We start from the raw sequence: 22,003 nt of genomic DNA, 5'->3' as shown, positions 1-22,003 counted from the left end.
AGAGATAAACGCCAAGCCTGCCACTGAAACAACACGCCTTCCAGAAATCAGCTCCGAAAAATAACTATATAATACCAAGGGAGGCCTTCGGGTAAGATTGTTTTCCATTCAGAAACTCTTCTGTAATTCCAGATCAGTCAGCACCTTAGTCAACATAAGGAACAATGGAGAAGAGGACCCTGTGCACAGCAATGAAGCGTATGGGAACTGAAGGCCATGCTCCTGGCTCCAAATTCTATTAACCGTGGTCCTTAGGCAAATTACTCAATCCCCTACACTTTAATTTCCACATCTGTAAGATAGGGCAACAGCAGCCCAGAGTAGAGATTTGGCCGCCTCCCCTCCGTGCAGGCACACAAGGGAACACCGTGTCCCTGGTCAACACTGCCGTCCAATAGGCCCACGTTTCAGAAACGCACTGTGAGCCACAGCAACCTGAAGCACACCAGGCTCGAGCATTTATCTGCTGGAGTGAGAAACTACAGCTGTGGCACCTGTGGGAGCAGGTGCCGTGTTGAAGGTGTCTCAAGATGAAGCAGCCAAGATCACAGGGGCGCCAGCACTGTACTGAGGGAGCTGCCCTCAGGGGCCACCTGCACCACTGCAGAGCAGAAGGCCAACCTCTGTTTAGTGAAGGCGCTGAAATTTCAGTTATGTCTGCCATCGCAGCCCACCCTGGGCAACTGACACAAGTGCCCAACTGAGCAGGATGTGGTGAGGACTAAGGGAGACAGCACCTGGCACACACTAAGTTTTAATGAAGATTAGCAGGACATGGCAGCCTCTGATGGGTACTGTGGAAGGGCTTTGTTTCCCTGGGATCAAGCTCTCAGAATCCTCCCAGCTATATGGAGTGACACGGGCCACCAGAGACTAACCATCAATCTCAGAGCCCTCTCCACCCCACCATCTACCAGAGACAGCACCGGACAGATGGAGGCAATTCAGTGATTTCCATCTCAAAACAAAGAGAAGAAATCGGGGCATTGCTGTGTGGACACAGGAAAGTAATTTGGATCTGAATTAGCAGAGGCCCTCAGCTGGCCCCTGAATCACACCTTTGACAGAGCTGTAAAGGCCGTATTGAGGCAGTTTTGAGCTTTTTGCAAAAGCACATTGTGCAAAATGCTCCTCGAGAGTACAGTAGAAGGCGGTAGGGATGATGAGGTAAGAAAATGTTTGATCAAAACTTTGAGAAGATACAACAATCAAAAAAGATAAACACATGCCTTTTGCAGCAGCATGGATGGAGCTGGAAGGGATCATGCCTAGTGAGATAAGCCAGAAAGAAAAAGAAAAATACTGGATGGTTTCACTCATAGCAAGAGCATAAAGGACCAGGGGGGGAAAATGATAATAATGAACAACTGTATACCAGAGACATTTTATGGGGGTGGAGTGGGGAATGGGATCAAAAGTTGGGGGGTTGCACAAGACTACGGTGATGGCCCACGGAGGATTTGGTGATGGGAAGTCCACGGAGATTACAACAGAGATGGAAAAAGGCACAAAATGATGTAAAAATAAACTATTATAATCAAAAAAAAAAAAACTTTGAGAAGGTAACTTCATGTTGCCAAAATACGGGTCGCTCCAAAGTAACTGATAGTCATCTGAACAGCCTGGAAGACTGGTAAAACAGGATGGTCACATCTGATATGACTGGCAGGGACTGAGGGCAGGAAAAGGGGCAGTTCCGTTAAACTCCCCCAGTCACCCATCCCCTGTCCCTAACAGAACCATAAGTGAATTAGCCACAAGCTGTAGAAATCCTGTCCCAGCCTCTCCTCACTAAAAAACAAAGCCTAATTTAACCGCACTTCAGTTAAAAGCAGCTAATTGCAGGTCACTGAATTTCTTTTCCATTTGGTAAATTTAAACACACACACACACACACACACACACAAAAAAAAAAAAAAAAAACTAAACTGCCTGTTAAATTTTCTTATTTTACAGAAAAGTAGAAAGAAGCAAGGAGAAAGTCCACAAAAGCTTATAGAACAGGCCATATACCTACTGGTCCTCATAAGCCAGAAACCTGTCATGGACAATAAAATGTACAAATGTGAGCTACTTACCACATTTAATACTCTCTAACCGCACAGGGAGGCCAGACTGTGCTGCAGCAATTAATTTCAAGGCAACGTAAAACTGTGTTGGACCAAAATACCCAACCCGCTTCGCGCCACACAGTTCTGTGATCTGAAAACAAACGAGAAAAACGATACTGAAAACTCCATTTCATAACAGGAAACTGTGACAAGATATATTATAACACCTCAAGGATCTCACAGGTTAGCTAACCAAAGAGTTCCTGGATAGCCAAGTGTATATACAAGGGCTGGCTTGCTCCTCCAGTTCACAGGGAGGTTTTCAATTCGGCTAGTGAAATACTACCGGCTCATGAAGCTTCAGTACAGAGTGACCACTCCTCCTCCTTTGAAGATAAAAATAAAGGCAGCAAAGATGGCAGTGTTTCTTCTTACAACAGAGAATGACTTTTTCAAGGGTTGGGTTATAATATACAAAGTCCAGAAAGTCACTGGGGTGAAAAGAGAACAGATTACTCATTACCAAGACTTGTGCATTATCCTAGCTGCTCAAAATTAAAAGTGAATTATTTTTCAGGTTGTCAGGCAAAATGATTTCCTAAGCATTAGAATTACATTCCAAGGGCTCAGTTCAGAGAAACAAAACAGTACTATACACACACAATATTTTCAAGATATTGCAATCTTTCATTTGCAGACCGTAAAGTAATCTATATCCTATCGGCAGTTAAATGTTCACCGACTTTTTGAAAGTTACTTCAAAGTAACAGATACTGGAAAATTAAAATAATCTTAAGTGGAGGTTAAAGAACTAAAAAGTACTCCCCCCAGTTCCTTTGCCCCAAAGGGAAAGTTTATCCTTCTAGGGATGTCCTATGCTTACATATAGCACACACCTGGTTTTCCTGTTTACACAACACTTCACAAAAATAAAGCTGTATATTATTTTGCTTTGCTTCTCACTTAGCATTAGCCCTTAAATATTTACTCCACCAGCACAATTAAAATTTTCTCATCCTCTCAACAAATGCATGATGCTCTGCTATAAAAACACACCATGGGTGAAAAAAAACTGTTTGGAGGTTCCTCAAACTGCTTAACATGGAGCTTCCCTACGACCCAGCAATCCCACTCATAGTATCTACCCAAAAGACACAAAAACACTGATTCAAAAAGATACTTGCACCCCCATGTTTATTGCTGCTTTATTTACAATTGGAAAAACATGGAAGCAGCCCAAATGCCCAAGAGTAAATGACTGGATTAATTTAAAAGATGTGGTACATATATACAATGGGATATTACTCAGCAACCAAAAAAGAGAAACACATGTCTTTTGCAGCAACTTGGATGGAGCTGAAAAGATCATGCTTAGTGAGATAAGCCAGAAAGAGAAAGAAAAATACTGGATGCTTTCGCTCATAGCAGGAGTATAATGGACCAGGAGAGAAAATAGTAAGAATGAACAGCCATATACCAGAGACATTTTGTGGGGGTAGAGTGGGGAATGGGATCAAAAATGGGGGGGTGGGGAGGGAAGTGCATGGGACTATGGTGATGGCACACAGGTGACTCGGTGATGGGAAACCCACGGGGATTACAATTGAGATGAAAAAAATAATGTACAAAATGATGTAAAAATAAACTATTATATATATAAAAAAAAACACTATGGGTTTTGTCTTTAAGCTGGGCTTTATGGATAGACTTTTAGACTTCCAAATAGTGGGGTATCAGATGCAATTTCAGAACAATCTATAAAGAACCATTTAACTAGTCCTAAGAAAACTGCTATGAAAATTCCACTGGGATGTCAGAGAAAAAAAAAGTGGAATAAGAGCCTCCAAAAATTCTTCCATCAGAGCATTTAAAGGGGGGGGGGCATCCCTGGTGGCACAACAGGTTAGGCTGCAGCCACTTCAGGTGAGTTCAATCCCCGGACCCGGAGGTGACTCACATGGTGTGGCAGACCTCTCCTGTCTCACCCCCTGTTCCTCTCAGCAGTGTACCTCATCGACCTGCCTGTTCTGCTTCCCACTCTGTCTCTGGTGAAGCCTCTAACCACCCCTGCACCTCTGGTCTGTGCCCCAGTTCTGTATGAATAAATAAATATTTTTAAAAGGGGGGTTAAATAAGAAGCCTGGAAATTAACTCAAAGCTTGCAGCAACCTGGAGAACATTTATTCGACAAAACCAGCTGAATCTCAGGAAGAACAGCAAGTTCTATGATATTTTAGCTCATCTTACCCCCTAACCCCCACCCCAACTGGGATATTTTCAGTGGCATCCCCAGCCTGCAATCACAGGAGGAGGGGAGGACATGGCTGGCTTCTTGGATGTTTTTCATCAAACTGGGATCATACTCAGTCATCATCTCTTCAAGTGACTTTTCTGCCCCCCTTTTCTTTCTCGGGTACTTCGGGTGTCTGCAGTAGCCCATGGTTTCCCTCTCCCAGCCCTAGATTAGGAGTTGGGTTGGGGGGGGAGGGAGATTCTATCCTCTGGCTATACCCACTAGGAACGAGCTTCCATGCTGGGTGCCTGCTGGGGGCGGGAAGGAGAGCAGGCCACAGCGCAAATGTCCAAGACTCACTGTCCTCACCCAAGATTTAGTATACTTTTCTCCAATAAATGTGTGTTTTCTATACCTCCTTGGGTCAATTTCCAAGAGTTTGAAATTATGCTTTTAAATTTTACCAGTTAAGAGGCTGTTTTGTTGGGGAGGGAGTATGCTGAGCCTCTCACACTGCCATTCCAAAAGTCTCAACCCTCTCAAATTCATTTTTGAATGGAGAAGCAATAAGATGTCGTATAATGGCAGCTGACTGGATAAAGGAACTGTGGTGTATGTATAGTCAGTGGAATACTACTTGGTTATCAAAAAGGTAAAAATCATCCCCTGAAGGACCAATGGATGGACCTTGAGGTGATGATGCTACATCAAATAAGTCACAAAATAAACAAGTTACTGGATGGTCTCTTTCATTTGTGGAATATAAATAACCAAAGAATACAAACTGGTAAACTATATGGAAAGACAATTTTCCTGAGCCGGTGTCACCTCATCTTCCAGCTCCAACTAACCCTCCATCATGCCTGCATAGTTTTCCTCTTAAAAGCTGACAATACAGTTCTCAGGGTAAGCACATCTCAACCTGGATCCCCACCCCTCCTCAAGTTAAAATCCTGTGTCCCTGGTATATGGCATTGAGGTCCGTTTACTACACAGCTCTGAGCAGCCTCTAGCTTCATCCCCAGACACATACGTGCACAGTTCTGGGTGCTCAGTCAGAACTGAGCTTGCCACATCCTGCCCTTGCCTCGCCACACTAGTGTACGTGTGAAGGAGACGAAGCATCCAGCAGTCAAGGTGGGTTTTACCGGGAAGAAACTATTAGTTTGATCACTGAACAAGTTTCCTGAAACCTAGCTTCTTCATATGTACAGTAGGGATATATAGTCTCTCAAAGGACTATCGTTGAGGGGGAAATAATGTACAAAATGAACCTAATTTAATTCTTAGCAATATTCAGTAACCATTGGTTTCACCCCACCCCCCTGGAGCTGGGAACAGCCTCCTTTCCCCTCTAGACTGGGCACAAGTGAGTCTCCACAGGGCCCACCCCAGTCCCCATGTGTAGTCTATTGCCCTGAAATATCCCTAGGTGAGTTTATTCAAATGTCTATAAATGCTACATGGGCTCGGACTTGCTTCCAAATGAAAGGGAAGAGGGGAAGTGGGGAATCTGGGTGAACAAGTTCGATCAAGAGCTGAGAATTGCTGACACCAGGAGGTAAGTTCACGAGGGTTCACTCGCAGACTCTGTACTCTTGTATGTGTCAAACATTCTCCATATCCAAGTTTCCTCACCTCTGTCTCAGCGCTTCTCACATCATAACATCGGTTTATTGCTGACCCCCATTAAAGTGTCTCCTCCCCCAGGGCAGGGAAAGTGCCATTCATCTAACACAGGACAGGCACCAGGTGACCATCAATCAAGTCTCAAGGAGGCTGATGGAAACAACCTGGGGGGGGGGGGTAGGGAGAAAGGGTGCCTGAGGTTTACAAGGCATCACTTATGTAAATAAACAAACTGTGCATCCTAAGGTACAGGCCTGCCTGTAGGTGGGGAAAAAACACACCAACAGTATCAGTGTAGTTCCAGTATCAGTGTGGCTATCTTGCAGAATAATTCCTAATATTTAGAAATTGTAATCCTTGGTATGTGAACAATTTGGCGAGTTTTATATCTTTCAGTCTGTTACTTTAGAACCCAGTTAAAATTCACTTTCTCCTACCACACAGAACTGGAAACCCCCTGACTAAAGATGGTTGAAACTGCTGCTTAAACACTCACCCCAAGACTCAGTATCTGACACACACAGCTGGCACTAGGAAACCCCAAGCAGCTTGGAATCTGTGCTTTGGAACCACTTGCCACGAGAATCACCACTCTGTGGCCAACAGAGCAAATCCCCAAGGGCGGAGGCCCAAGATCACTTCTCATGCTCACGGTGCACAGGCCCAGTAGTGCAAAGAGTCATGCCAGGAACATTCTCAAATATTCTAGCTTCAAGGGAGAGATAGCGATTATAAGTCTTTGTAACTTACCTAAGGGAGTAAGAATTCTCAATCCAAAAATCAGGTTACATTTGTACAGTTGTTTTATTTATCCAGGTTGAAAACGTTCTCAGTCTAAATTCTCCATGAAAGAGCGCTACATGGTGGCAGAATGTTTTAAGGGCATCTAAAGAAAATGAGGTGGTGATCTGTGCCAGACCCTCAAGAGCAGGAGGTATTTTATGTAACTGCTCCTTCAAACAGTCCAAGTTGCCAAGCTTTTCTCAAAGAAAGAAAAAATGAAAAGATTTCACACCTCTTCTTTAGTCTAAACACCAAACCTGTAGCACACTCAGCTGGCTCTGTCTTCGGTTCCCTGCTGAGCAAACCTCTAGCACAGAACAAGAACCTACGGACTCGGGTCTGTTTTCTCACATGGAAAGAGACGGGGGACAGGAGTGGATGAAATCAACTGCTTTACAGCTTCCAGATGTGCACTGAACAGTTGGGGTGCTGGAAATGAATAAGAAAACTTCACCGACCATTTGAGAGGCTCCTGGATGGAGTTCGGAAGAAGATTGAAGACCACTAAAATGCCTTTCCTCCTACCTAATGCTGAATGAAGAAAGTGACTGCTGAGTGAGCAGCCCACGCCTGCTCCAGTTTGCCTGAAATAATACTTTCTTGCCTGGCTGAAATGTAATAAATTTTCAGAGTTTAAATAAGTGTCTCTCTTCCAAGTATTTTGAAAGACTTCCTTAGAAAGATTTTAAAATGTACGAAGTCTTGGTGGGAGCGTTGGAGGAATTCTCCAAGAGCACCAGTGAGCGCCGTTCTGTTCAGCCTCTGCCTTTGTGCAGCTGCAAAGTTCAACTGCTTTGCTCTCATCTCCCGGGCTTCAACCCCTGCCCCAGACTCACAAGCGTCCTCCTCCCCATTCCCTCCAGGATGGCTGCTTCAAACAAGATCCCACTCCCTACACACCTCAAGCAGGCTCCAAGGGCTCCTCACTGACTTCCCCGTAGAACCCGGAGTCTGAGCATGGCCAGAGATATGCCTTTCTGGACCAGACTGCCATGCACGAGCCCCAGGCCTCCCCACCCCTAATCAGCCACGTCAGATGCCAAGTCATCTCTCAATACCTGGTGTCCCCTGGCTGGAAGCCAGATGTCTCCTTTCTTCCTTACCCAGTAAGCTCAACTCTACAAATCACCTCAGGACCAGCCTTACTTTTAAACCCTCAGTCAGTTCCACTTGACACGTATTCTGTATTTCCATAAACCTTTCCCCTAACTTTCTAGCACATCACTATCCTTGTAACAGCAAAAAACGGTATTGGTCATTGTCCCCCCTCAAGTGCCCAGCAAAAGGCAAGAGTGTATCTGTATCCCCCAGGACTCCCACTTGATGATGCTTGCTATACTGTTGTTCAGTGAATGTTTGTTGAATAATTAGTTTTCACAGCCTGTTGAAGCAAAATTGTCCTTCTTTCTCTCATCTTGTAATTACCTTTACAAGTGGCCACTAAACTGGCTTCAGGCATCTCCCCCTGCACAGACACGAGAATTCCCAAGGCAGACACAATTATTCACATCTGTCCCTCCCTGCTCAGCCAGGAGGGTGATGCCTGGGTTGCAATGGCAGGACAGGCCCTGTCCTGCTTTCTCCTGGCCCTTTGTCACAACCGCTTCCCCAGCGGCGCCCCAGTGAGGCACTGTGAGCTGCTGCCTCCAAGCCTCCTTCTACTTAGCACCCCCAAGGGCATGTCAGCCCCCAGGAGGCACCCCCAAATTGAGGAAATACAGAAGAGACTCTGAAGCTCGTGCTTACACATTGTACCTCCACTTCTCAGGAAACAGCTGAGGTCAGGCCAACCCCATGTGGGCTTTGCTTTTTCTACTCATCTATATGTTCTAAAGATCCAGTGGGCCTTAATCTAGAATGAACTGACGAGCCACGCAAAAAACATGAACCCCATATCCAAATACCCCAAATTAGGCTACCGTAGTGTTACAAGCCATAGGAGAGTGCAGTGCTGGCCCTGACTTCAGGCAGAGAGGGACTTACAATCTGAAACCATACGGGGCGCCTCCCCATCCAGGACACCGTGCTCAGTGCTGTGCTAGGAAGCCAGCACCAAGCAGACCTCACCGCCACTGTTGCTCTCTGCCCCCTGCCTCCCATTTTCCTAAACCCTGTGAACAAGTTGCAGACCTTATGACACATCACCCCTAAATACTTTATAATTCACCTCCCAAGAACAGGGATTCTCCCACAATGCCACCCCATCATTACCACACCTAAGGAAATTAACATTAATACAGTATTATCATACAACATAAAGCCCACACCCACATTCCCTCAATTGCCCTAAAAATGGCCTATAGAATTGAATTTTCTTTTTCTGATCCAGGATTTAATTAACATTCACGCACTGCATTTTTATCTTATGTCTGTCTCCTTGGGTTTCTCCCTAATCTAGAGCATGCCCCTCAGTTCTTCATGATACCAAATGCCTTCAAGAGTTCGGGCCATGGGCCCTTCCTGGTGGCACAACAGGTTAAAACACAGCACTACAAAGCTAACTGCAGTCACTGCAGCACAAGTGAGTTTGATACCCAGCAAGGGAGCTGACCCACATGACGCAGCAGACCTCTCCTGTCTCACCCACTGCTCCCCTCAGCGTATGTGTTTCAGTGGATCTGTCTGTCCTGCTCCCCATTCTGTCTCTGGTGAATCTCACCCCCTGCACCTCTGGCCTGTTTCCCAGTTCCGTATGCATAAATTAATAAATCTTTTTTTAAAAAGGGGGGGGTTCAAGTCACCTGTCCTGCAAAATGTTCCACATTTTGTATCTGTTTCCTTATGATAACATCAAGTCAAACATTTCTGGCAAAAAACCCACACAGGTGATACTGCAGCTTAGCAAGCGGTACGCATCAGCGAGGTGCATGTGACATCAGAACACCTTCCCACCACTATCCACTTGCAAAGCTGGTGATAAAGTTAAGGTGATGGCTGCCAGATATGGCCATCAAAAAGACATTTTATCACATAATACTTTAAGACCTTGTGAATATTTTACCCCCTGACAAGTCAGCTTTTGAATCTGTTATAAACTAATTCTAAGCCAGGGTAGCTAAATGATATACCAGAACTAAAGCTAAAGTACCTCCAGAACTCAAATCTTAATGCAAAATCACAACAAAGGATGGTTTTCATTCCATGAAGTATCATTACCTCCAGCTGATGCACAAATAAACACCCCAACTCAGAAAGGGAAGTGGCATGGTCAAGGTCGGAGGTGGTACTCAAACCAGTATGGCCTGGCCCAAAGCTCATAAACTTCCCGTCATTCCCCAGATCAGAGTTAAGTTCATGAGCCAAAGCTGGCCCACTCGCTGCTTCTGTGGCCCCTGAGTGGAGGATGGTCTTTGCAGATGAACATTTGCAATCAGTTTACCAATACGGAATATTAGCTTTGAACTACATTAGGCAAAACATTATACCCTCAGTCAGAATTCCATGTGTCTGACCAGTAGACATTCACTACCCAGAAGTGTACTCTATTATTATATCTTGAATTTTGGGGGGAATGTTCTGAAATTTGCCTCTTGGCCCATAAACCCCAAAACATTTACTGCCAGCCCCCACATAACAACACACTGCCCCCCTAGCTAAAATGGATGTCCTCGCAGCCCTTAGTATCCACACAGAAAGGGTGTTTACTTCACTATACTACACAGAGTGGACATTTCCACTGGAAGAAAAAAGACATATAATCACTCACATCTTTCTTCCATTATGTACATTTCTTTTAAACTTTCATAAGCCTTTCAACAAAGGTTTCCTACATTCCTACTAATGTAGTACTTCCACAGCAACTAACGGGACAGAACAACCTCATGCCATGGTAGCTGTCTACGTAGTAGTTCACACACTAAAATAACAGTCTGCCTTTTTTTCAGCTTTGCTGAATATAATTTACAAACAAAATCATCCTATTTGAAATGTACAATGGCATGATTTGACATCTATATACATCATAAAACAGTTCCCCTATTTAATAACACATTCACCACGTCACATTAACTACCTTTCTTCTTCATGGAGAGAATACTTAAGCTGCACTTTAAGCAAAATTCAGTTATGCCACACAGTCCTACTAGCAACTGTAGTACCAAGTTGCATATAGAAACTCAGACATTACCCACCTTGTAACTGAAAGTGCGTACTCTACTCTGTCAACATCTCTTCTCACCGCTCCCACCCCCCACCCACCAAGGCTTGCCAACCACCATTATACTGTTTCTGAACTGCCCTTTTTTTTTTAAAGATTCCACAAATAAGTGACGATACCGTTCAATATTTGTCTTTCTCTGTCTGGTGTATTTCATTTACTTGCTTTTTATTTAATAGAAAAAAGGTGTTATAAATCTTTATAACCATAACCTTCTTATGCATTAATAAACTTATAATGATCCCAAATTTCCCCAACAGACAAGCTATTCCCAAGCTACAAATCAATTTTGGAAAGTACATTATCTTTCAGATCCCGCAAGATGTTTAAGTTGGGGCTGGAAAGCCTATAATAAACTGTAGGCCAAACCCAGCCCAGATGCTAAATACAGGCTGTACTGGCAAGGGTTATGGCCTAGATCCAGTTTGTCAGCCTTCTAACCCAAGGCCCAAAGTTCATCCCCAAAGCAGAGAAGACCCAGTATACCACTCTGGCTCAGATGGAATGTGAAGGGGGCAAAGAATCAGAACTTGCAACCTTGCTAGAAGCACAGATGGCCCATTTACCTATATCCATAATAATTACAGTCAACCCTTTGATCTAGCTGGGATGTTATATTCCATTTTACACAAGTAAAATGATATGTGTACAAGGTCTAAGAAATAGGCTGGGGAAAACACCTAGAGGTCCACCATCTCAAACACTGCTTTAATCAGTGTGCCTCTTCCACACGGTAGAATTCTCTGCAGCTCTCATGGATGTTTTTCACATCCGTGATTACCGATCATCTTTTAAAAAGCCTTTCTCTATTTGGAGAAATTTCTCATATATATCACAAGTCCCACCTCCCAACTTGAAAGTCGACAAGCAAATGCCTAGGCTCCTTGGCAGCTTAACAGCAAACATGCAACCAAGTCTCCACTCATCAGAAACTTTGCTTTCCAAGTGACAGGTGTAGGGAAAGCAGCTATGCTCAAGTGCCTAGTTTTGCAGGTGGGACACCCAGGAGATGCAGTGCTGCCTGCCGCTGGTGAGGCGGCCGGAGCAGGTACAGCGGCGAGACAGAAGCATAGGTGGCTTCCACCAAACAGTACTATGTGTGCTGTGGAGGTTTCTTCCTGGAAAATTACATGCAGCCTGTTCTCCAGCCCTCCAAAAGACTCCAGGCATTACCTGAAATCCTAATCCCTTTCCAGCTTAACCATCTCAAATGGAGTCACTTGTTTGCCTTAAGAGCCACGAATTAAAAAGGAATGAGGAAGCTCTTTGTGTACTGATTTGAGAAGATCATCAGGTTCAAATGTTGAAAAGAAAAAAAAGCAAGGTGCCTGACAGTGACCACCTTTGAAGGGGCTCACTCTTGTGTTCACGTGCTAGCTCTGCAGGCTGAAGCTAACAACCCTGGCTGCCGGCTGATGCCAGGGAAGGGTCTGGGTTTGCTAGGACACAGGGTTAGGGAAGAGTACCTGTGGCTCCTTTTGAATTCTAAATTGTGTGGTATTACTTATTTTGAAAAATTGTAAAATTTAGGAAAGTTGTAAAGGTGACACAGCCTAATCCAAGTCGGCAAGAACAATTACAGACTTAGGTCTCCACGATCCCCTCGCCCTATTCTAAGTAGTTTCCAAATGAACTAGCCAGCTGCAGAGAACCACACTGCACAGCAAGTACAGATTCAACACACAACCGCAATGCTCTCTCCTCTAAGTTGTCAACACAGAACAAAGCGGGAGCCTGCCTTATAGAAAAGCAAAATATTTTCACCCCAGCAGCAATGTGTAGCCTGGGTGGCAGTGGGAGCCAGGGGACAGAGGCACCTGTCCACCCTTGACCTCAAGTCCCTGCCGGAATGAAATGATCAGATTAGACAGAACACAAAGCTTTCCCTAGGCCCAAAAATTCTATGAAAGGGAAGTCTATGAGCAGAAGTTAAAATTACAGTGGCTCTCTGCCTCAGACACTCAGCACCCCTACTCTGTAGTAGGGTTCTCGGGGCACCTACTGCATCCCCTAACAGGCTACGAGTCTCTTGTGGGCAAGTCCTGCACTTTTAAGTCATCCTTCCATGCACACGCACATCACAGCACCCAACTCAGATTGTTACTAGGCAGACTTATAGAACACATGAGACATTCCTCCTGAGTTTCCATTCTTTCCTGCACTAAGAGAACAGCTACAACATGTTGTTGTGAGTTATGTGAATACATCAACCTACTCCAAAGCAATTGTTTTAAACTTTAAAGAACCAGAGATACTACCTGATCCAAAGATAGCAAGAATTTTGGATGAGAGCAGGTAGTTCATATCAAAACCACCGGATTCCAAAAGAGCAAAGTTAACGAAATACAAGTGCCTCCCTCCCAGGGGAAAGAATAGTAGAATAGACCAGAAGACTAGCATTTACTGAGGGCAAACTGTGCCAGGCACTGTTGAATGCCAGGAATTGATGAGCTGAAGGGATCTCTCTCAGCTAGAACTGAATTAAAATGCAACTACAGCTCAGGTTACAAAAGAAAATTCACTTTGGATTCTGGCCTGGGATACCAGGCTCTTTACATCACAGAACTGTGTGCAGCTGGAGGCAGAAAAACCTCAGGTGAACGCATTACACTGCCAGGTTTACACAAAGCTCTGCTGGTTCTGGCAACTCAGGGTTCTCTTGGCAGCCAGAGGCCTGGCTTTTCAAACTAGTTCTTTGTTGACATGCTCCAAGCTTTCAGAAGGTCAACTTCAGGTTGCAGTTTTTGATAAGTTTTTATTTGTGGGTTTCAGTCCATTCTGCATTCTGCATCTTTTATTTTATTCACACATACACACACACGTTGCTTTTTTTTTAATTTGTTACATATTTTATTTAAGGTTTATATAAAAAATATACATATATATGTTTATTTTTACATCATTTTGTGCATTTTTCCATCTCATTTGCAATCCCCTTGGACTTCCCATCACCAAATCACTCATGTGCCATCACCATAGTCCAATGCATTTCCCTCCCCCCGCTGTTTTTGATCCCATTCCCCACTCCACCCCCACAAAATGTCTCTGGTATATAGCTGTTCATCACTATCATTATTTTCTCCCCTGTTCCGTTATATTCCAGCTATAAGAGAAACCATCCGGTATTTTTCCTTTTCTTTCTGGCTTATTTCACTAAGTATGATCTTTTCCAGTTCCATCCATGTTGCTGCAAAAGACATGTGTTTCTTTTTTTTGGTTGCTGAGTAATATTCTATTGTGTGTATGTATATCTTTTTAATCCAGTCATCCATTTTTGGGCATTTGAGCTGTTTCTATGTCTTTCCAACTGTGAATAAAGCAGCAATAAACATGGGGGTACAGGTATCTTTTTGAATCCGTGTTTTTGTGTCTTTTGGGTAGATACCTAGGAGTGGGATTGCTGGGTCATAGGGAAGCTCCATATTGAGCAGTTTGAGGAAACTCCAAACAGTTTTCCATAGTGGTTGTACTAGTTTGCATTCCCACCAGCAGTGCAGGAGAGTTCCTTTTTCTCCACATTCTCACCAACATATGTTGTTGCTAGTTGTTTGAAGATGTGCCATTCTCACTGGGGTGAGGTGGTATCTCACTGTGGTTTTAATCTGCATCTCCCTTATTAGGAGTGATGTTGAACATCTTTTCATATGCTTGTTGGCCATCTGCATTTCCTCTTTGGAGAAGTGTATTTTTAGCTCTTCTGCCCATTTTTTGATGGGTTGTTTATTTTTGTTGAGTTTCATCAGTTCTCCGTATATTTTTGTGATCAATCTTTTATTGCTAGTTTTGTGTGAGAAAATTTTTTCCCAATCAGTGGGAAGTCTGTTTTTTGTAATGTCTCTTTTGCTGTACAGAAGCTCTTTAACTTGATGTAGTCCCATCTATTTATCCTTGCCTTCACTATCGTTGCATTGGGTGCTCTATCTTTATAAAGATGTCGCTGAAGTGTATGTCATGTAGTGTTTGGCCCACCTTTGCTTCCAGATATTTTATGGTTCAGTTCTTATGTCTGAAATAAAACTGTCCTTATTTGCAGATGATATGTTAATCTGCATGGAAAACTCTAAAAACTCCACAGAGAAACTAATCAAAACCATCAACCAGTTCAGCAAGGTAGCAGGATATAAACTCAACACACAAAAATCAGAGGCCTTCCTATACACAAACAACCAATCAGAAGAAACAAATAAAAAAAACCATCCCCTTTTCAATTAAAACAAAAAGAATCAAATGCCTGGGAATCAACCTAACAAAAGAGGTAAAAGACCTATACTAAGAAAATTACAAAACACTGTTAAAAGAAATTCAAGAGGTCTTTTGTTGTTCCATATGAATCTCATCAATATTTTTTCTATTTCTTTGAAGAATGTCATTGAGATTTTTTATTGGGATGGCATTAAATCTGTATATCGCTTTTGGTAGAATGGCCATTTTGATGTTAATTTTCCCAATCCATGATCAGGGAGCACCATTTCATGGTGTCTTCTTGAATTTCTTTTAACAGTGTTTTGTAATTTTCTTAGTATAGGTCTTTTACCTCTTTTGTTAGGTTGATTCCCAGGCATTTGATTCTTTTTGTTTTAATTGAAAAGGGGATGGGTTTTTTTTATTTGTTTCTTCTGATTGGTTGTTTGTGTATAGGAAGGCCTCTGATTTTTGTGTGTTGAGTTTATATCCTGCTACCTTGCTGAACTGGTTGATGGTTTTGATTAGTTTCTCTGTGGAGTTTTTAGGGTTTTCCATGCAGATTAACATATCATCTGCAAATAAGGACAGTTTTATTTCTTCTTCCCCTATTTTGATTCCTTTTATGTCTTTTCCCTGTCTTATTGCTCTGGCTAGAACTTCCAATGTTATGTTGAAGAGCAGTGGTGATAGTGGACACCCTTGTCTTGTTCCAGATCTCACCTTTTCTCCATTGATGATAATATTGGCTGTGGGTTTGTCATATATGGCTTTTATCATGTTGAGGTATGTTTCCTTCTATTCTGAGGATTTCGAGGGCCTTACACATAAATGGGTGTTAAACTTTGTCAAATGCCTTCTCTGCATCTATTGATATGATTATGTGGTTTTTACTTTTCTGTCGGTTGATGTGATGGATTACATTAATTGATTTTCTGATGTTGAACCATCCTTGTGCTCCTTAGATAAAGTCCACTTGGTCCACGTTGCTTTTTTAATGAAGCCAATGCCATAATGAGAGGAGCAAGGCAGGTCATATCACAGGGTGGAGCCTCCATTTATGCACAGACCCTGAAAATGCTTCCAGAGGGAATGTAAAAGTGGGAGGCTCAGCCCCAGACTGCAGCAGAGCTCATATTCTCCAGCCTAAACCTGACAGATAGACCCCTCAGACAGTGCTAAATTCAGTGAAATGTCTCCCTCATTTGGTTTCTCTGTCAAGTTCCTAGTGAGGACCCTTAGCTGACTGCTAAAGTACAAATGCCCCTCTTGCTGCCCTGACAGTCTGGCAACCTCCTTGAAGGAGGCTGGCCCCCATCAAAGCTAGCTACTACAGGGCATCAAAGTTGCATATAGTTCCCAACCTTGGCAGGGCTTCAGGACAACCAGCCCTGCCAAGGGCAAATCACCAGGGCAAATGCAGATGGACTGGCCCAACCAGCAGCAACACAGTCTCCAGTCTCAAGTCCGGCCTGCTACTGGTCCCACTGTGAGCTAATGACCACACTCTATTGGCCAGACTCACTTCTTTCCATGACCAATCAAATCCCCTTTCTGTTTCCCAGCTCTCTCTCCTCTCTCTCTCTCTCTCTCTCTCTCTCTCTCTCTGTATATATATATATATATATATATATATATATATGTATATATATATATATACACATACACACACACACACACACACATATATATATATTAGTTTTAATCCTAAAATACTTTAATAACTAACATTAATTGAAGACTGGTATACAATGCAATTATTTATTTTACAGGAAGATTCTTTACAAGGAAAGCATCTTTAATTTTTATTTCTTCTTTACACATTATGATGAATTATTACACAGAAAAGGAACACAACATCCATTATATGTGTGTGTGCGTGTGTTTAAAAAATAAAACACCTGAGAAGACCTGACCCCCAAAGCAAGCATCTTATTTCAAAAGAACAGGAATAGAAGAAAAATGAATTTTCCTTAGTTGTACGCAAAAAGCAGACAAGTAACGCAGGAAATTAAATCCTGTTTCAAACTTGGCACATTAAGGGACAGAAAGACAGTTGAAGGTCTGAAAATGTCATCCCAAGTGACAGAGAATGCTGGTTTAAGCCAAGCAGTCTCCAAACTAACAAGACTAAAAAGGTTAGAAGTCAAGTTAGCAATAAGTGCCTGGCCACCTTACCTACTGACCTCTCATAACTTACAGAACTTCACTTACCTTCCCTCAGTCTCCCCAAATGTTAAGGCGCTTCCACGAGATGTGAACTGTGTCCCAGCTATGAATGTCCATCCTCTTCCATCTCAGCTTGACACCTATCACTTGAAGACTTGACTTCGCTCTTACCTGTCCATCCTTATCCTGCACCTCCTCCCCTTGACAACCAAACCCCCAAACTTTCCCTGCCCTTGGATCACTTGCCAGTCAGCTGTGCTTGCCGAGATGGTCACCCGTAAGGCAGAGGCAGATCTCCTACCTCCTACCTTGAGTCACCCGTAGACAGTGTACTGTAGACCCAGATAGAATTTGCATTGCCTGACCTGATGTAATGCACCTCTCCACATTTTTGTGGTTTTTTTTTTAAGATTTATTATTTATGCATACAGGAACTGGGGTGCAGGCCAGAGGTGCAGGGGGTGAGAAGATTCACCAGAGTGGTGAAGCAGAGTGGGAAACAGAACAGGCAGATCCACTGAAATCCACTGCTGATGGGAGCAGCGGGAGACAGGACAGGTCCACTGTACTACATGGGCCGGCTCCTCAGCCGGGAATTGAACTCGAGGTGTGGTGGCTGCAGATAGCTTCAGAGTGCCGAGCTTTATTTAACCCTTTGTGCCACCAGGGAGGCCCCCATCCGTTCACTCTTAACTGATAGTCCCACCACAAAGGGTAAGCCGAGGTCTAGGGCTGATTTCTCCCAAATGTTCCATCCCAAGGACAGTCCATTCTCTCAAGTCATGCCTAGTGAGTTAACAACTTAGACACTCAACACAAAGAGAATAATCAAGGGGCTTATAATCTGCTGTGGAATGTGTGATTATGCCCCCCAATTGTTATGCTGAGCCCTACTCCCCAATGTGATGGTACTAGGAGGGAGATTTTTGGGAGGTGATTGGATTAGATGAGGTGGTGAGAGTGGAGCCCCATGAATGGGACAAGTGCCCTTCCAAGAGTCACAAGTAAACTTGCTTCTCTGCAAGCTGCCTCGTGAGGACACAGCAGGAAGTGAGTGACCTGAACGGACAGAAGGCCCTCATGAGAACCTGACCAGGCTGGCACCCTGATTCAGACTTCAGCCTCCAGAACTATAAAAAAATAACTTCTATTCTTCATGTACGCTACTCAGTATAGGACCTTCTGGCACAGCACCCTGAGTTGACTAAGATGTGAGCTGATGCAGAGTGGGATGTCTAAGCAATTTGTGAAGAAGGACTGACATTTCTCAAGCCCCAGTCCTCTGGGTACTACCCCTTACTCTTTTATGTGTCGTCTCTGGTATTTAAACTAATCCTATGTGGATGGTTTTGCAAGCAGAACTTCAGGATTCAAAAAAGTTATTAGGGAAAGTCTGGAAAATAAACAACCACTGGAAGTAAAAGAACTTACTGCCCAACAATTTAAAAATGTCTCACAAACCAAACTCAACTGTGGAAACAGACAGCCCCTATGCTCACTGACATACCATTCATTCAGTTTCCTTAGGTGGCACCTTGTGGCAGTGAATGGAGTTTCTTTGAGCTCACCAACTGAAAGACGCGTACTGTTCACACTCTGGCAACCAGTGATACATGCAAATTAGGCCCCACTACTTCCTGGCCTCCCAAAATGGCCATCAACACACATCTGTGAAAGAGGCAGCAGGTGGAAAGGGTACAGCCTCAGAACTGAGAATTTTTTCTCAATTGAACCAAAGAATCGAGCACAGAACTGACTTCATCATAACTGCACTGGAACCAATGAGAGCTAACAAGAGCACAGAACAAAAACTAATGGACATTTGCCATTTTGCCTTTGGCTGCCCAGAACCAGAACCCCTTGCCAATGTTCATGAAATTTTCTACCTGCCTTCAGCTAAATTATGCTAGGAATGCCACAGCATCACTTTCCTGATATCCTCTCAATCCACTCAGGCCCTAAGCTAGACCAGACACACCGCACGGAGAGGGGGAGAGTGGGGAAGGGCTACAAAGGAGCAGAGACAGATCACTGTTTTCTAGAACAGGAGCAACAGCCAGCTCCAGGGTGCCAGGCGTACCACACCCCACATCCAAAGTCCAGCACAGACAGTGCATGGTGGAGGTAGAGGCACCCAACACCCAGCACCCTCACTGGACTCACTCTGTTACGAGATAGCCGCAAGGCTGCCAAGGCCGCGTTTCTGAGGCGTGTGTCCCTAATGTTTGCCTTGCTTTCCCCAAGAAAGGCTAAGACTGCTTGCCCTACACACTGCTGATGAACTGTTTAAATCACCTACAGGTAAGCTGCTAAGGACAAGACTTTGTTACTCCTGGGTTTTACCAAGGAGGGGTCAAACGTAAGTCCACAGCACCCACACTTGACTGAATCGAGTATTTATTGCTGCCAAACAACCCAAAACTCTAATGCCTTAAGGTAATATTAATTATTTAGTTCATAATTCAGCCAGCAATGTGGGCTGAGCTCAGCTAGGCAACTCTACTGACTGGGTCTGATACCACTGTGCTCACTGGAGGTCACCTAATGCTTTAGCCACTGGCTCTTGATTGATGAGGTACCTCCATTTACCTCTCCTCGCCCCTAGCCTCACTGCCTGTGAGCCTGGGCTCTTGCACATGGTGGCAGGGTTCCCAGAGAAGCAAATACTGAAGCTGAAATGCATCTTCAGGCCTAAACTCAAAACTTGCACAAGGTCAGCCCTCCCTAATGGTACAATAAGTTAAAGTGTAGCACTGTGAAGCTGGCCAGGCCCCCAAAATTATCCACATGGTGCAGCAGACCTCTCCTGACCTGCCTGCTGCTCCCCTCAGCAGTGTACTTTGACGATCTGCCTGTTCTGCTCCCCCCTCTGTCTCTGGTGAATCTTCTCACCAGCCCTGCATGTCTGACCTGTACCCAGTTCTGTTTGCATAAATAAATAAACCTTTAAAAAAAAATTTGCACAAGGTCATGTACCACATTCTATCATCAAACCAAGTCACAAGGCCAGTACTAAAGACTCCACCTCTTGAAGGGAGGAGCTGCAAAATACTGGGGCAATTTGCCACCTACCTCACCGAACAATCTGACAAAGCACTGGGAGCTGTCACAACAGAAATAGACACAGCCCTGGGGAATCCCATTCATTCGCATTTCAACATCCAGAATCTGTGCTCTTCCTACCTTTTCCATCAACCACCACTAACACCAAACTCCATTCAACAACAGCTGAACAGAAACAGTTAGTACAGCCCCAGCCTGCCAACTCTGGCTTCTAGCAAAGTTGCATACTGGCCAGCCTCCTGGATCTCTCATTGGGTGGGGCAAACTGAAGATCATTGACTGGAGTCATGTAGCATCTAACACCAGCTCTGGATCTCTCTTTGAACCTCCACTTTGCTCCCAAAAGCCTCAAAATTAACATGTTCTGCATCAGAACAAAGAAGTATGACCACTTGAGCAGAAAACTGGTTTGATTTTTAAGTTACAGAAAATCCTGATACAATTTTAAGGAAATCTGAATAAGCTCTGTTCTGAATTTGTTTTTTAGGGCTATAAAGAGATTTAACTATTTCCTTATCCAAAAGAGGCAGACCCCAGAAGCGGAAACTACATGTTTCCCTGACAACTGCGGAACTGAAAAGGGAAGGGCTCCTGCAAGAAGTCTCCATGGAAACCACCCAGTTCTTGCATCAACCATTTGCCTTACATTTGGCTGACATTCCAGCACCTCGAATCAACAATAAAAACAGGGGCTTCAGAACGACGAGTGTCTATGCATGCTAGAGTGAGATTTTCCAGGAAAAAGAAGGCATATTCAGTCTAAATGTCTCAGGATACAGGTTAAGAAGCCTCTGCATGTCCAATGTAGTTTTTAAAAGACCCAACAAACAAGGGGCTCCCTGGTGGTGCAGGAGATAGTCTCAGCACTATTAAGCTTTCTCCAGCCACTGAAGCATGAGTTCCATCCCCAGCCACATGGCGCAGCAGACCTCTCCTATCTCCCCGCTGCTCCCCTCAGCAGTTCTGTCTCTGGTGAAAATAAAAAACAAAAGACCCAAACAAGGTTTGAAATGGTATACTGGTTTCTGTGACAAAATACCGCAAACTACATGACTTAAAACAATAGAAAAATATTGTCTCATAGTTGTGAAGGCAGGAAGTCAACAATCAAAGTGTCAGCAGGGTTGGTTTCTGAGGGAACTGATCTAAGGGGAAATTTGTGCCATGTCTCTCTCCTAACTTCTGGTGACCCCAATAGCTCCTGGGCTTAGAAAACTAACACTCCAAACTGCATCTTCACATGGCTTTTTCTTATAAGACCATTAGTCCTATGGCTTAAGTGTCAATCCCAACCCCACCATGATCTCATCTTAATTTGATGACATCAGCCAAGACCTATTTCCAAATAAGGCGACATCCCAAGGTACTAGAAATTAGACCATCAACATCCTTTTTTTGTGGGGGAGAGCGGATACAATTCAACCACAACACGCAGATATTCTACAAAGCATTTGGTTTTACCTATTCTCTGTTTGTTAAAGAAAAGAGGCTGCGGGTTCTTTCTTGCCAGACAGTCACACCTAGTACAATGAAATCCAAGCAGTGTTCCCTTTATTCTGGGCAGACACATGACCAGCTCAAAAGTGAAATTCCTACTCCGAAAGAGGAGATTAACTATCAAGGGATAGGTAGAAACCTCTAGCACATGAGCAAAGAGAAAAATATCACTCATAAAAAAGCAAGTCCAGTGTCCAGAGACTCTAGTCCTTAGGCGAGAACCCAGTACAAAAATGTGAT

The 22,003-nt window shown here is 43.8% G+C and overlaps 1 protein-coding gene across 2 annotated transcripts in view; it reads right to left on the bottom strand.

Annotated features, from left to right (window-relative positions):
• REPS2 (RALBP1 associated Eps domain containing 2) overlaps positions 1-22,003 on the bottom strand; it is a 155,954-nt gene that overhangs the window by 102,034 nt on the left and 31,917 nt on the right. For both annotated transcript variants that reach the window (XM_004689887.2, XM_004689888.2), the window contains exon 2: positions 2,079-2,202. The gene's annotated coding sequence lies outside the window, so the exon portion shown is untranslated. The remainder of the gene's footprint in view (positions 1-2,078; positions 2,203-22,003) is intronic.

The sequence above is a fragment of the Condylura cristata genome, unplaced genomic scaffold (genome assembly GCF_000260355.1).
Source record: "Condylura cristata isolate star-nosed mole 26May11 unplaced genomic scaffold, ConCri1.0 scaffold00027, whole genome shotgun sequence".
Taxonomy (NCBI): domain Eukaryota; kingdom Metazoa; phylum Chordata; class Mammalia; order Eulipotyphla; family Talpidae; genus Condylura; species Condylura cristata.
The sequence above is the reverse complement of the archived record's forward strand: the minus strand, read 5'-3'. Positions and strand labels throughout refer to the sequence as shown.